This window comes from Eptesicus fuscus, chromosome 9, assembly GCF_027574615.1.
Source record: "Eptesicus fuscus isolate TK198812 chromosome 9, DD_ASM_mEF_20220401, whole genome shotgun sequence".
NCBI classification, from domain to species: domain Eukaryota; kingdom Metazoa; phylum Chordata; class Mammalia; order Chiroptera; family Vespertilionidae; genus Eptesicus; species Eptesicus fuscus.
Window position 1 is genome coordinate 8,349,967 of NC_072481.1, and position 12,691 is coordinate 8,362,657.

The 12,691-nt window shown below is 56.4% G+C and overlaps 1 protein-coding gene across 3 annotated transcripts in view; it reads left to right on the forward strand.

Annotated features, from left to right (window-relative positions):
- The first annotated feature begins 273 nt into the window (after nucleotides 1-273).
- Nucleotides 274-12,691, forward strand: part of TMEM51 (transmembrane protein 51) — a 48,570-nt gene continuing 36,152 nt past the window's right edge. The window contains exon 1 of one of the 3 annotated variants that reach the window (XM_008148198.3): nucleotides 274-377. The gene's annotated coding sequence lies outside the window, so the exon portion shown is untranslated. Of the gene's footprint in view, nucleotides 378-774; nucleotides 964-1,594; nucleotides 1,615-12,691 lie in introns of those variants that run through there. The other 2 variants (XM_054720986.1, XM_054720987.1) reach the window with 2 other exon arrangements.

A 12,691-nucleotide genomic window follows, 5' to 3' on the forward strand; every position in this document is an offset into this window, starting at 1 on the left:
GGCTCTGCGCAGAAGCGGCACCTTCCCGCCGCCCTTCAGGCCGGGGGACAGCGACCTGCGCTTTCCTGGGAAAGTTCTCTGCAAAGTTGGGAATGGCCCCCCAGCACGGGTGACTCCAGGGCCTGAGCGCCCCCATCCCGCGCGCGGGGACCCGCACGCAAAACGGGCTTCGCGTGCGACACCTGGGACGGGGTGGGGAGCCGGAGGGGAGGCGTGAGCTGACTCGCTTTTTAAAAACTCGCTTCCCAAACCTCCGCCCATCAGTCACCCCGCAGGCGCGGGCCCCAGCGCTCCCAGCCCCGCTCCGCTGCCGGAGGTGAGAGGGTGCAGCCGCGCCCCCCGGGAAGAGCCGGGAGCAGACAGTGCGGGGCGGCCAGGTGAGTGCGAGACCAGGTGCAGGCGCTGCGGGGTCCAAGCGCCCGCGCCCGGGGTGGAGCCAGAGGTGGGGGCGTCTCCCATCTCTACTTAACCCGTAAATACCCAGGCTCCCGGCCCACGACCTCCCCCCACGGCACCCCCACATCTTGGAGGTCGTTCCCTCTCCCCTCCCCGCTTAGCCGACTCGCCGCGGCTGGGGGTGGAGAGGACTTGGGCCCGGCGCCCTCCGACCCCAGCGCTCCCGCAGCCGACGGGGAAGCGGGGAGCGGGTGCCGCCCTCGCAGCCTGGGCCCCGCGCCCCGGGCCTGGGGGTGGCGCTGCGGGCCCGAGGGGAGGGTCCACCGGTGGGCGGCGCCTCTCGCGCGGGAGGCTGCTCGGGCCGGGACCGCCCTCTGCGTCCGCCGTCCCTCCTCCCGCGCCGCGGCCGCGCTTCCTGCGTCTGCATCCCGTTCCCGAGCGGGCGGTGCACCTTCTCCCCCGACCCCCGGAGCCCCCAGCCCCGGGATCCCCGCGCCCGGAGGAGGCAGCCCGTGGAGCCCCCAGCACCCACCGCCCGGCGGAGGCCGAGCGGGACCCGCCGCCCCGGTGAGTCTGCGCCGCCGCGCCCCGGAGGGACTGGGCTCCCCAGGGGGACCGTGGGCTCCCGGGGGGAGGGAGTCCAGGGCTGCCTCGGTCTGTCTGTGCGTCCGTCCGAGAGCTTTCAGCCCCGGGTCTGGCGCCCGAAGAACTTCGTACCCGCACCCGCTTGGGCAGCGCCCTTCCAGTGCGGGGCACCCCGCCTCCCGGGCTCCGCGCCGGGCCGGCCGGCCTGCCTCGGCCAGGGAAGGCGGCGCCCTCCGGGGCCCCTCGGGCGGGGACAGGTGCCATCCGCCGGCGGGTTGGAACCCTTGGCCTGGAGGACAAAGAGGCACCTTCTCCGGGTGCAGAATCTGGAGGATTTCCCAGGAGGTCCCCTCAACCCACCCCGGCGCTGCCCGCAAGGTCTCCCTTCCCCCATCACTTACTCCTTTCTAGAAATCGAGGCTTTTTAGCGCTTTAGATGCGAGGGTGTGTATGTGCGTGTTATGAATTAGAAGCAACAGGGCGAGGAGGTGGGGCGTGAGCAAGCTGGGGTGAAACCTAGTTCTCCCTGGGAAACGCCGTAACATGCGATGACACCCCGCGGGTGAGGTGGGAGCTCTGCCTGGCACATAGCAAGTCCTCACATGGGATCTACAGCCCGCGCCCCGAAGGGAGGTATGTGGCCCGGCAGTGCCGAGTCTGATTAAGAGATGGTCCCTCTCAGAAAGAAGTCTTTCCTAACCGAGGGGCTGGGGAACAGGAAGCCGGGGCGACCATAGATTTCCCCAGCCCCGCCCGCCCGGGCACTCCCTGCCCCGAACCAGCCTTGGGGCACCCGTGCCTGCGTGATCTGGCCAGGTCCTTCCCTAGTAGCTGGGGGAGTGGAGTGGGGGGAGGGGTGTGTGAGGGGGGGATGTTCAGCCCCTGGAACCCTGACCTGCTGGAGCTGGGGGAGGAGGCCGGGAGGGATTGCCCAGAGTTTCTGTAGGGAAAGGCTGGCTCTGGGGCCCGGAACCGCTCTAACACTTTGGAGACTTCTCACGGAAGATCTCAACCCAAGTTGATGGGGCGGAATGGCATTGTGCGGGGGAGCCCCTTCCCCTCCAGATGCCTCTCTGTACAGCTCGCCAGAGGCACAGGCGGAAGAGCGAGGAAGGGGAGGAGGCTGACAGTGCATCTGTTCCTCACCCCGACCTGAGCTGACAGTGGTTCCATCTTTAGGGTTTCCTGGGCTTGTCTCAGGGCCCAGCATGGTGGGTAGTCCATGACCAGGGTCCCAGAGAGGTGGCGATCTAGGCAGGGCCCCACCACTCCCAGGAGTTTCTCTGGGACCCTCAGTGATAGTCACTTTGCCTCTCTGAGCCTTGGTTTCTTCACCTGTAAAATGGGAATGAAAAGTAGGCCGGGTCATTCATGCCTAGCACACAGCCACTCCGCTAGGAAGTTAGGTTACAGGGCTTAGGGGAGAACAGAAGAAAGAAAAGAACCCCGGGCGGAGGCGTGAAAGAGGGCCTGCCACAAGAAGAAGGTTTGAACCTTAAACAGTGTATTAGAGTCACTTAGGGTGACAGAGAGGAAGGGTGTCTGGGCAGATGGAACAGCATCAGCAAAGGCATGGAGGTATGGAGGTCATGTGTGCTGGGCGTGGGTACTCAGATAGTGAGGGAGGGGAAAGTGACGGGAGGGGAGGGTCCGGAGTGAGCTGCACTGGATGGGTGAGGGTGGTCACGCAGGTGAGACGTTATCGTGTCCAGGGGTCCTCAAACTTTTTAAACAGGGGGCCAGTTCACTGTCCCTCAGACCGTTGGAGGGCCGGACTATAGTTTAAAAAAAACTATGAACAAATTCCTATGCACACTGCACATATCTTATTTTGAAGTAAAAAAACAAAACGGCAAAAACACCCGCATGTGGCCCGCGGGCCGTAGTTTGAGGACGCCTGGTGTAGACATCTGGGAACCACTCTACAGGCGTGCCTTCTGCCCGCCAGGCAGCGTGCTCGGCTGCTCTGTGGACACTGAACACGGAAGACACAAATCCCCTTCCTGTCCTTTAAGCTGGGGAGTCATTGGATCCTCTTGCTACGTTAGGAAGACAATTCCGGCTGCTGTTGGGTGGAAGTTTGGAGAAGGCCGCTGGGGAGAGCAGGCTGGCCTGCAGGTTGGGGGCAGAGGGAGTGAGAAAGGGGGTGTGGATTGGAGCCCCGCCCAGGAGGCAGCGATGAACATGTGGTCTTAACATGTGACCACTGGTCAAGGGTCAGATTTGTGCATGGGGTGTGAGGCCCACACTGCCAGCCCGGCTTCTACCAGAGAGGTGGCAAGGGCCTGGCACCGTGGCAGGGCCCCGTCCCCTCCAGCCGTGGCTTTCCGGCTCTGGCTCCGGGAGTCCCAAGGCCCAGGAGTCGGTGTGTGTGTGTGAGGAAAGGCAGGGCCAGCAGCCCGCCTCCTGTCGGCATTCGCGCTGGGCAGCCTGACCCGCCGGGGGCCCCTGTTTGACTGGGTCGAGGTTCTGGTAAATGTTCTGCCCTCCCTCCATGGGGTGACAGTAACCCCCCCAAAACTCTCAGGCTGGAAGAGACTGGAGCGTGAGGGGCTTTGGCTCTGGGCTTCTCTTCCCCCAGCTCCACATTACGGTGGAATTCGAGGGACTGAGAAGAGTTTTCTCCCCAAGTGCCTGGAATGTTCTAGAAACTCGATGCCTTCCGATGGGGGACAGGGTGAAGGGTCTGCTCTGGCTGTTGGCTTTTGCTTTCACTTTTGTGGTGTCTGCCCGGAAGCTTGGAGGCGTCCTGGCAATCTTGACAGCCGTAAGGGTGCCCTTCTCCTTGGCTTGGTGGTGGAACAGGCACCCCCTCTCACCTGCCACAGGAGGACCCCGGGGTGTAGCGGGTGGAGGGGACCACTCTCATTGGACACACGGAAGTCAGAGAGGGAAAGAAACGTGCCCAAGGGCACGCAGCACGGCAGCAGCAGAGCCAGGCCTGGCACCCAGCCTCCTGCCCCCGCCAGGTCCTCTGCATGATCCCAGGAGGCCCGGCTGCATCCAGGTCAGAGGCTGGTTTGAGGCCCGCGTCTAGCTCAGGTGGTTCTCAGCATCTCAGTCTTGCCGGCCCCTTCCTGGGGTCTTGCTCCTCCCTGGCCTGGACAGGTGGCCCAGCTTCGCCCGGCAATGTTTTTTTCCTCCCTTCTCCTGGATTGAGCCCTTGGCACACTGGTTGCGCTCTGCGTCCCCCCCCTCCCCCCACCCCCAGGAGCTCTGGCTCCTCAAAGAAACAGGTCACTTGTTTGGTTTTCCCTGATTCAGGCCAGACTGCCCTGCCCCTCCTGGATAGCCCCAAGACACAGCCAGGGGGGCTCTCAGAGGGTCTCAGTGAGGGTCTCAGCGGAGGCCTCAGGCTGATTCCGGCTCCTCCCCTGCTGAGCCCCAGCCCGCATCTCAGGACTGCTGGGTGGCCTGCCTCCTATCCAGCCTTGTTTACTTGGTCTGAGCTGCCCAAAGTCTCCTTATTCTCGCTTGCCCTAGATTTATCAGAATTAGCAGCCTTGCAGCCTGAATGCTGGTCCCTTTAGCTCTGGGAAAGTGGAGCCAGAAGGGACCTTAGCCATCAGAAAGTCCAATCTGCTTCTTTTACGGATAGGGAAACTGAGGCCCGGGTCTTGCCCGAGATCAGAGCCAGGATTAGAACCCAAGTTTCCCAATTCCTCCTTGAATGATTTTGAGGATGATTCTTGGAAAAAGAAAACAAAACCCCGGGGCATCCTCCGCCTCCCAGAGCCCCTTTCTCCCCTGCACCCCACACTGCCAGGCATTTTGGGGGGCATCCACCATGGCATGTCCAGAGGAGTCAAGGCTGAGGCCCTGGCAGCAAAGGGGCGCACGTCAGGGCCCGTGCGTCTTGCCGTTGTCCGCCGCTGTTCGTCCACGCCGGCGTCCCCGCGGGGAGGACGCTGGCGACTAAACTTGTTTGCTGCTCTTTATGAGGTGCCTCCGGACGGACAGGCTTTCAAGGTTGTTTTTGTCCCCAGATTACAAAAGAAGCTCATGTTCAGTGCAAAAACCTCGGGAGGAAACCATCAGGATCTGCCGGCCGCCACTGTTCATTTGCGGGGTTTTAATGAGGGTTTTGTTAGCGTGCTTGCTGGCTCTGCCATGTCGTGGCCCGGTTTTCCAATCCGTCCTCATCGCAGGTATATTTCCCCGAGTGACAGTTCCTCACCCCGGATCTAGCCTGCCGGTCCCGCACGCTTCACCCCTCGGGTGGCTGGAAGGTCCTCAGGAGGCCGCCTTCCCCGTTGGCTCCCTCTAAACACTCCCGGGGCCAAAACCCTGTAAAGCTATGCAAATGATTCACCAGTGTGGGATCTAGGAGGCCAGGCCTCTGCGTAGCCATGGGCTCTTGAAAAGGGACTATTTTTATAAAATCTAAAGCAAAACCGGTTCTCAGTGAGCCCCTTAGAATGGGAGGAGGTCGGCCTTTGGGGTGGGATGGATGTGACCCTGAGATCATACAGGCGGAGGGAGAAGGCTGCGTGTCGTCTGAGTGTTTGTTCTGTTGGTTTTAACTCAGCCGCATGTCTCCATTCCTTGCCCCAGGTCTTCCCAGGACTAGGCACTGGGATGGCTCCCTAGAAAGATCAGCATGTGGCTTGCTTGTCTCCAAACCCTCCCTCCGAGAGAGCAGGCGTGTCCTTGGCAAAGATGTGCTGAGAATTCGCTCCCTCTTCTGGTGATGGGGCCTGTTACTCCACCTGGGGACAGGGCTTCCTGGCACCTCTCATCCCCTCCGGGGATCCCAGCTCTGTTGATGCCGATGCCGTGTAAATTGTCGATCGTAGAAGCGATCTTGGAGGTTCCCTAGGCTAATGTTTACAGACTGCAGGCAGTGACTTATTAGTGAGTGGGTTTTATTTTAATATATTTTTATTGATTTCAGAGAGGAAGAGAGAGGGAGAGAGAGAGAAACATCAATGATGAAAGAGAATCATTGATCTATTGCCCCCTGCATGCCCCCTACTGGGGATCGAGCCCACGCCCCAAGCATGTGCCCTGACTGGGAATCGAACCCTGACCTGCAGGTTCGTAGGTTGACGCTCAACCACTGAGCCACGCCGGCCCAGCATGTTAAGTGCGTTTTTAAATCAGTTAAGTGGTCTTCCCCTGGCTTTCCAAAAGTGGAATAGAAGAAAGTAGACCCGGAAACAGCGTGCATTTTCCGTGACGAGAGGAGAGCCCTAGTAAAACTGTCACCCCGTTATGTGTGGGTGGGTATGCACTGCGTCACCAGATGAGTACAGGGGCGGGCAGAAGTAGGTTTACGGTTGTGAGTATGTCCAACACCAGGGACGCGCGGTGGCACAGGGCACCGGGGCTCCTGCGGGGGACAGGGAACTGGCCCAGGGCAGCTGGCTGAAGCGGGACCCCTGCCCGAAGGGAAGGGCCGACGGGGAACTGCCAGCCCAACCAGAGCTGAAGAGCGCGCATGCCCAGTGCCCCAGGAGGAGCAGGAGTGGGTGCGAGCCCTGGCACTTCCCCGCAGGCCACCACGCCATGGAGAAGACAGCGGGGTTCGTGTATAAGGTCTGGGGGGGACGCTGGAGGGTCATCCCACAGGACGTGCTCCCCGGCTGGCTGAGGGCCACGGCCCGCCCAGGCCCCCTCGCGGGCCCGCTTCAGGAGCCTCCCTGGCATCCGTGCAGAGCGCGCAGCACCGAGGCCCACCTGCTTGGTTCTGTGCTGTTTTCCCGGGACGCCGGGCTGACCTCAGGCTAACTGTGAACCTCATGGCCCCTGCAGGAGAAGGTGGTGTCAGGGTGTCCCCGGGCGCAGGGCCCTGCCTCCGCTTCTCTGGGCTCTCTCCCTGCCTCCCGTCACTCAGGGGAAGTCTCTCTTTCTCCAAACTGGGTTATTCAGGGGTTGCTCTAGGGCAGTGCTTCTCAACCTTTCTACTGCCACGACCCTTTAATACAGTTCCTCATGTTGTGGTGACCCCCAGCCATAAAATTATTTTCGCTACAGCAGTGGGTCGCGACCCACAGGTTGAGAACCGCTAGCAGGGTCGCCTAAGACCATCGGAGAACACAGATGTTTACATTACGATTCATAACAGTAGCAAAATGACAGTTATGAAGTAGCAACGAAAATAATTTTATGGTTGGGGGTCACCACAACATGAGGAGCTGTATTAAAGGGCCGCGGCATTAGGAAGGTGGAGAACCACTGGTCTAGGGATCACGGGAGCTTTGTCCCCTGGCTCATTACTCCTACTGCTCCCAGTCACAGCTCTCTACCCCTCCAGCGTCTGTGTCCCGGGCATCTCCGCCATCATGTGGCACAGGGGGCCGGTGTGCCACTCCCCAACACCGGCCGGCACGAGCAGGGTGCTCCTGGGCCTTGGCTTGAGCCACGTCACGCCCACCACGCGCTTCACTATGGCGAGGGCACCGTCAAGGCCACCGCCGAGGGCCGGGTGGGTGGCTCTGCCTCATGGCTGTGACGTACCTCCTCGGCGCTGGCGCCTGGGCGCATCTGTCCTGCCACGTCTGACACACGGCTCCAGTCGCATCCGATGTTTCGTGTCCCGGTGGTGGCAGCAGCCTGTGTCCTCATCTGCGGGGTCCGCGACCTTCAGGAACTCCGCGGCGGCTGGGAGGCGGCTGTACGGCCCCTCCCTTCCCTGACCTCCCACCTGCGGCCGGAATGGGAACTTCCCAAGTGCTTGCAAAAATAGCGTCCTTGCTGAAGTGAGAGGAAGCCTCTGAGTGTCTGTTTCTGGAAGCGATCTCCTGGAGAATTCAGCGCCAGCCAGGCTGCAGCTCACCTTCCCTCCAGGGTCTCTCGTGAAGAAGGGGGTCCGCTTGGCCCTGCCCCTCCTTGGCAGCCCCTCCTCAAGGCAGCCCTGTCCCCTCGGCACAGAGCACCTGGAAGCTCAGGTGGAGGTTTTACCCCGCATCAAACCGTTCTGGGAAAAAGCGATGGACTGGGACTCTTGGGAAATTCTGGCAGAACATGCCCCTCCCTCACCCCCATCCTTACTTTGTGGCCCTCTGCGTTGTAGCACGCTTTTCAGATGCGACTGCACCCGGGCCCTCGCTCTGGGCCTGGCTCTGCCGACGGCGGAGAGAACAGTACTGCCCCGGCTTTGATGTAGCCGGTCAGTCATGGAAGTGCCCAGGCTTCAGATAACTCGAGCTTTAAATTTCTTTTTCTTGGCAGAGTAATGCAAAACTGAAACGCAGAACGATACTTAATATTTAATACTAAGCTTTGTAAAGAAATCTGCAATCGTTGCTATGTGCCTCGGTGCAGAGACTATGATGATCATAAAAGGAAGCACAGAAGACCATTAGCTTTCAAAGATTAAAGATTAAAAACAAAAAAAAAAAACAGCAGGAAAGAAATTCACATCGCTACTCAGAAAATGACAGGCTTCGTCTTGGATGTCACGGTTTCCCCACTGCCGTGTTTCTGCTCCGGGATCCGATCCAGGTCACCACGTCGCTTTTAGCCGTCACATCTCCTTCGTCTGTGCTGGTCTGGGACCGTTTCTCCGGCTTTCCTTGACTTCCTTGACCTTGAGAGCTCTGAAGAGGACTGGTCGGATGTCCAGTTTGTAGGATGTCCCCCAGTTTGGGTTTGCCGGGTGTCTTCTCATGATTGGACCCCAGGGGGGTTGGGGTTTTAGGAAAGAGGTGAAGTCCTCGCAGCATCGTGTCCCGACGTACGTGACGTCAGCGTGACTTTTGGGGGATGCTGACCTTGGTCACTGGGCCACGTGGCCTCTGAGAGGTTTCCCCGCCGTGAAGACTCCAGCACCCCTCTTGGGAAGGGGCCTTTAGGGCGCGGTAGTAAAATTATAAAAGAAATTCTTGAAAATGATGGATGCATGTGAAAACTGACATACAGCAAATGATACCTTGGAGCAGGATTGGCAGCGCCCGGCAGGCATGGGCCTGGTTTCTAACTGCGTGTAAGAGCTTTTCCAGTCAGGAAGGGAAGGCTGGAGGCCCGTGTGGGGAATGGGGTCAAGAAGACATGCTGTTGGCCAATAAGCACATGGCAGGTGGGGCCGGGGAGAAACCATGTTCAACCTCATCGAATGAAAGAAAACGGCCATTCGAACAATACCGTCTTCCACATATGACGGTTTAAATGCTTGGAAAAGTTTTAACATGTTAAGAAAGAAGGCTGACGTTGGGAGGTGCTTACACGGGCTTATGGTAGGAGTGCAAATTGGACTCTGCAGAGGCACTTCAAAAGCTGCAAAAAACACAGCGGTTTCAACACCAGGAGTGTGTCCCGAGGAAACGTGATTATGTAAGGAGTCCGTTTCAGCACTCGTTTTTTTGGTTTTTTTTATAATAGCAATAAAAGTAGAAACCAACTATGTGTCCGTCAGTGGAGGATTGTTTATACAAATTATGGGTCCTCCATGTACTAGAATATTCCTCAGCCACTAAAAATTATGGTTTATAAGAATAGTGGTGATGTGAACAAATTGTTCATTATATAACAATATTTTAAAAATTAGGTCACAAGCCCGGGTGGCTCAGTTGGTTGGACCATCATCTTGTACACCAAAAGGCAGGTTCGATTCCCGGTCAGGGCACATAACCAGGATGTAGGTTTGAACTCCGTTCGGGGTGCATATGGGAGGCAACTGATGGATGTTTCTCTCTCTCTAAAATCAATTAAAAAAAAATCGTTAAAATTAGGTCATAAACCGTATTGCAGTAAGATCTCATTTTTGTAAAAAAAAAAAAAAAAGGTGTGTTTGTTTACAAAATACATAAGAAAGTCCGAACAGCGTCATAGATACTATCAGTAGTTGTGGATGGCAAGGGTAATTTAATGGCTTTAAATTTTTCTGTTAATCTAGTTCTAAATTTTTGTTTAGCAAATAAGTATTGTTCTTATAACAGAAGGAAATGTTTTTTTAAATAAGTATTATTATTTAAATAAAAATTATGTGGTAGGAACACCCCCCCCCCTCCCCCGCAAGGATCACTGTGAGATAAGGTGCTCTGTGAGCTGTAGAGGGCTTTGCAAATATTAGCCACTATTCCAGGGGGTTCTTTTACTGTGAGCATCTGGGCTTCCCTTCCCAGACAGAGGAAGCCATGGTGGGAGCGAGGCAGAGCCCACAGCTGTACAAAAACGACTCTTGTGGCGCCTCCCGCTGAGTCCTGTGTTGAAGTTCCCGCCCCCAGTGTGATGGTATGAGGAGGCGGGATCTTTGGGAGGTGACTGGCTTTAGATTCGGGCACCGGAGTGAGATAGCAACGACGGGATTCGTGCCCTTAGAAGAAGAGGGAGAGAGAGATCACCCAGGTAAGGCCAGGTGAGGACGCAGCCAGAAGGCCACCACCTCCCAGCCAGGAAGCTGGCGCTCACCAGACACCAAACCAGCCGGCACCTTGATCTTGGGCATCCAGCCTCCAGAACCATGAAAAATAAATGTCTATTGTTTAAGCCGTTCAGTCTGTGGTATTTTGCTACAGCAACCTGAGCTGACTAAGACACCACCCTCCCAGCATTATAACACACACACACACACACACTCACACTCACACACACACACACATTTACAAACAGTAGAATTCACCTTTTTTTTAAAAAACGTATTTTTTTATTGATTTCAGAGAGGAAGGCAGAGGGAGAGAGAGATAGAAACATTAGTGATGAGTGAGAATCACTGATCGGCTGCCTCCTGCACCCCCATACTGGGGATCGAGCCCACAACTCAGGCACGTGCCTTGACTGGGAATCGAACCGTGACCTCCTGGTTCATAGGTGGACGCTCAACCACCGAGCCACGCCGACCGGGGGAGTTCACCCTTTCTCATGTACAGTTCTATGAGTTTGACAAACACAATTTTGTGACCGCTGCCATCAAGATACAGAAAGGTTTCATCGGCCCCCCAGGTTCCCTCGTGCTGCCCTGTGTGGTGCACCCCTCTCCCACCCTGTGCTTAGCAGGCACTGATGTTGGCTGTGCATTCAGTGTTGTCTTTTCCAGGATGGCATCTAAATGGAATCATAGTGTGAAGCCTCTGAGTCTGGCTTCCTCGACTCCTCTCACTGCATTTGAGACCCCTCCATACTGTGTGTATCGCAGGGTACACTGTACCACACTTGGTTTACCCCTTCCCCTGTTGAAGGGCATCTGGAGTGTTTCCAGTTTTTGGTGACGCAGACTAATGCCACTGTAAACATTTGCTTTTAGGTTTTAGGATGAACCTAAGTGTTTTATTCCCCTGGGGCAATACCTAGGTGTGGGATTGCTGGGCTTGTACGGAGCGTCTATGTTTATCTTTATGTGAAACTAGAGGCCTGGTGCACGAATTTATGCACCAGTGGGGTCCCTCGGCCTGGCCTGCGGGATCGGGCTAAAACCGGCTCTCTGATATCCCCCGAAGGGTCCTGGATTGCGAGAGGGCACAGGCCAGGTGGAGGGACCCCACCGGTGCACGATTGGGGCTGGGGAGGGACACGGGAGGTTGGACAGCCGGGGAGGGACCGTGGGAGGGCTCCAGGGCATGTCCAGCCCATCTCACTCAGTCCTGATCCACCAGATCCCAGCAGCAAGCTCACCTACCGGTCGGAGCATCTGCCCCCTGGTGGTCAGTGCACATCATAGTGAGCGGTTGAGCAGTCTTAGCATATCATTAGCATATTACGCTTTGGTTGGTTGAATGGACAACTGGACACTTAGCATATTAGGCTTTCATTATATAGGATGTCCAAGCATAGAAAGTTTCATGCTGATGATCCAGGAGGGGAGGGCAGAAGGGATGGACCTACCATGTGCCTGGTACCTACTGTGTGCCTGGCACAGAGCCAGGAGCTTTACCCATGTGACCTCATGCAATCCTCACCTCAGCATGGGAAGTATCGGGCTCTAGGCCCCCATGACCCACAGAAAGGGCAGTTTTGCGGGATTGGACCCAATTAATGCAGAGCTACCATCTTTGAATTTGGGGGTGGGGGGGTGTACATGTGGGAGACTGTTTAGCCCCCACTAGTTTTCTCCCCTCCCCCGTCTACCCACCCCAGCATTGTGCTAGCATTTACACAGTCTATCACCTCCAGCCTTGCTCAGGGTCCATTTGCTTACATGTGCACCTCCTACACTTGCCTAAGAAGGTGTGGCCACTTCCTACCACCAGCACCCCAGCTGTGTAGGGAGCTAATGAAATATTAATAACACCCTCCTCTCCGATTTGAAACTTTAATGACCTACATTGAACACCACGTGGAACAATTTATCATCTTTCCCTGAGTGATGTTTTGCCTTTCCCAGTTGGTGTTAGCCCCAGCCTGTGGGTAGTCAGCTGACCTTTTCCCCACGTGACCTCCCCGTGTCACAGGAATGGAAGTAACAATGGGTTGTATATAGTTCTTCCCCTAAATAACTTTCTATGAACTCTTTTTGTTTAATTAAAAATTAGTTTGATTAGAATTTTTTTTACACATAGTTTTTTTAAAAAGTGTAAAAGGATATGCAATGAAAAAGATACATTTTCCTCCCAGCACAGACCCCTCCCCCCAGTACTTTTCCCAGAAGTAGCCATGCTTCCAGAAATTTCCTGTGCAGATGAAAGTGCTTGTAAGTGCTGCTCTGAGATGTTCTCCTGGTCACCAAAGCAGTAAAACAGTACAGTCGTCAAGATGGTTATGAAATTGTTTAAGATCGTAGTAACTCATATCAGGGTCCCCAGATTGCTGTAAGGACCCACTCAGCACCTGACAT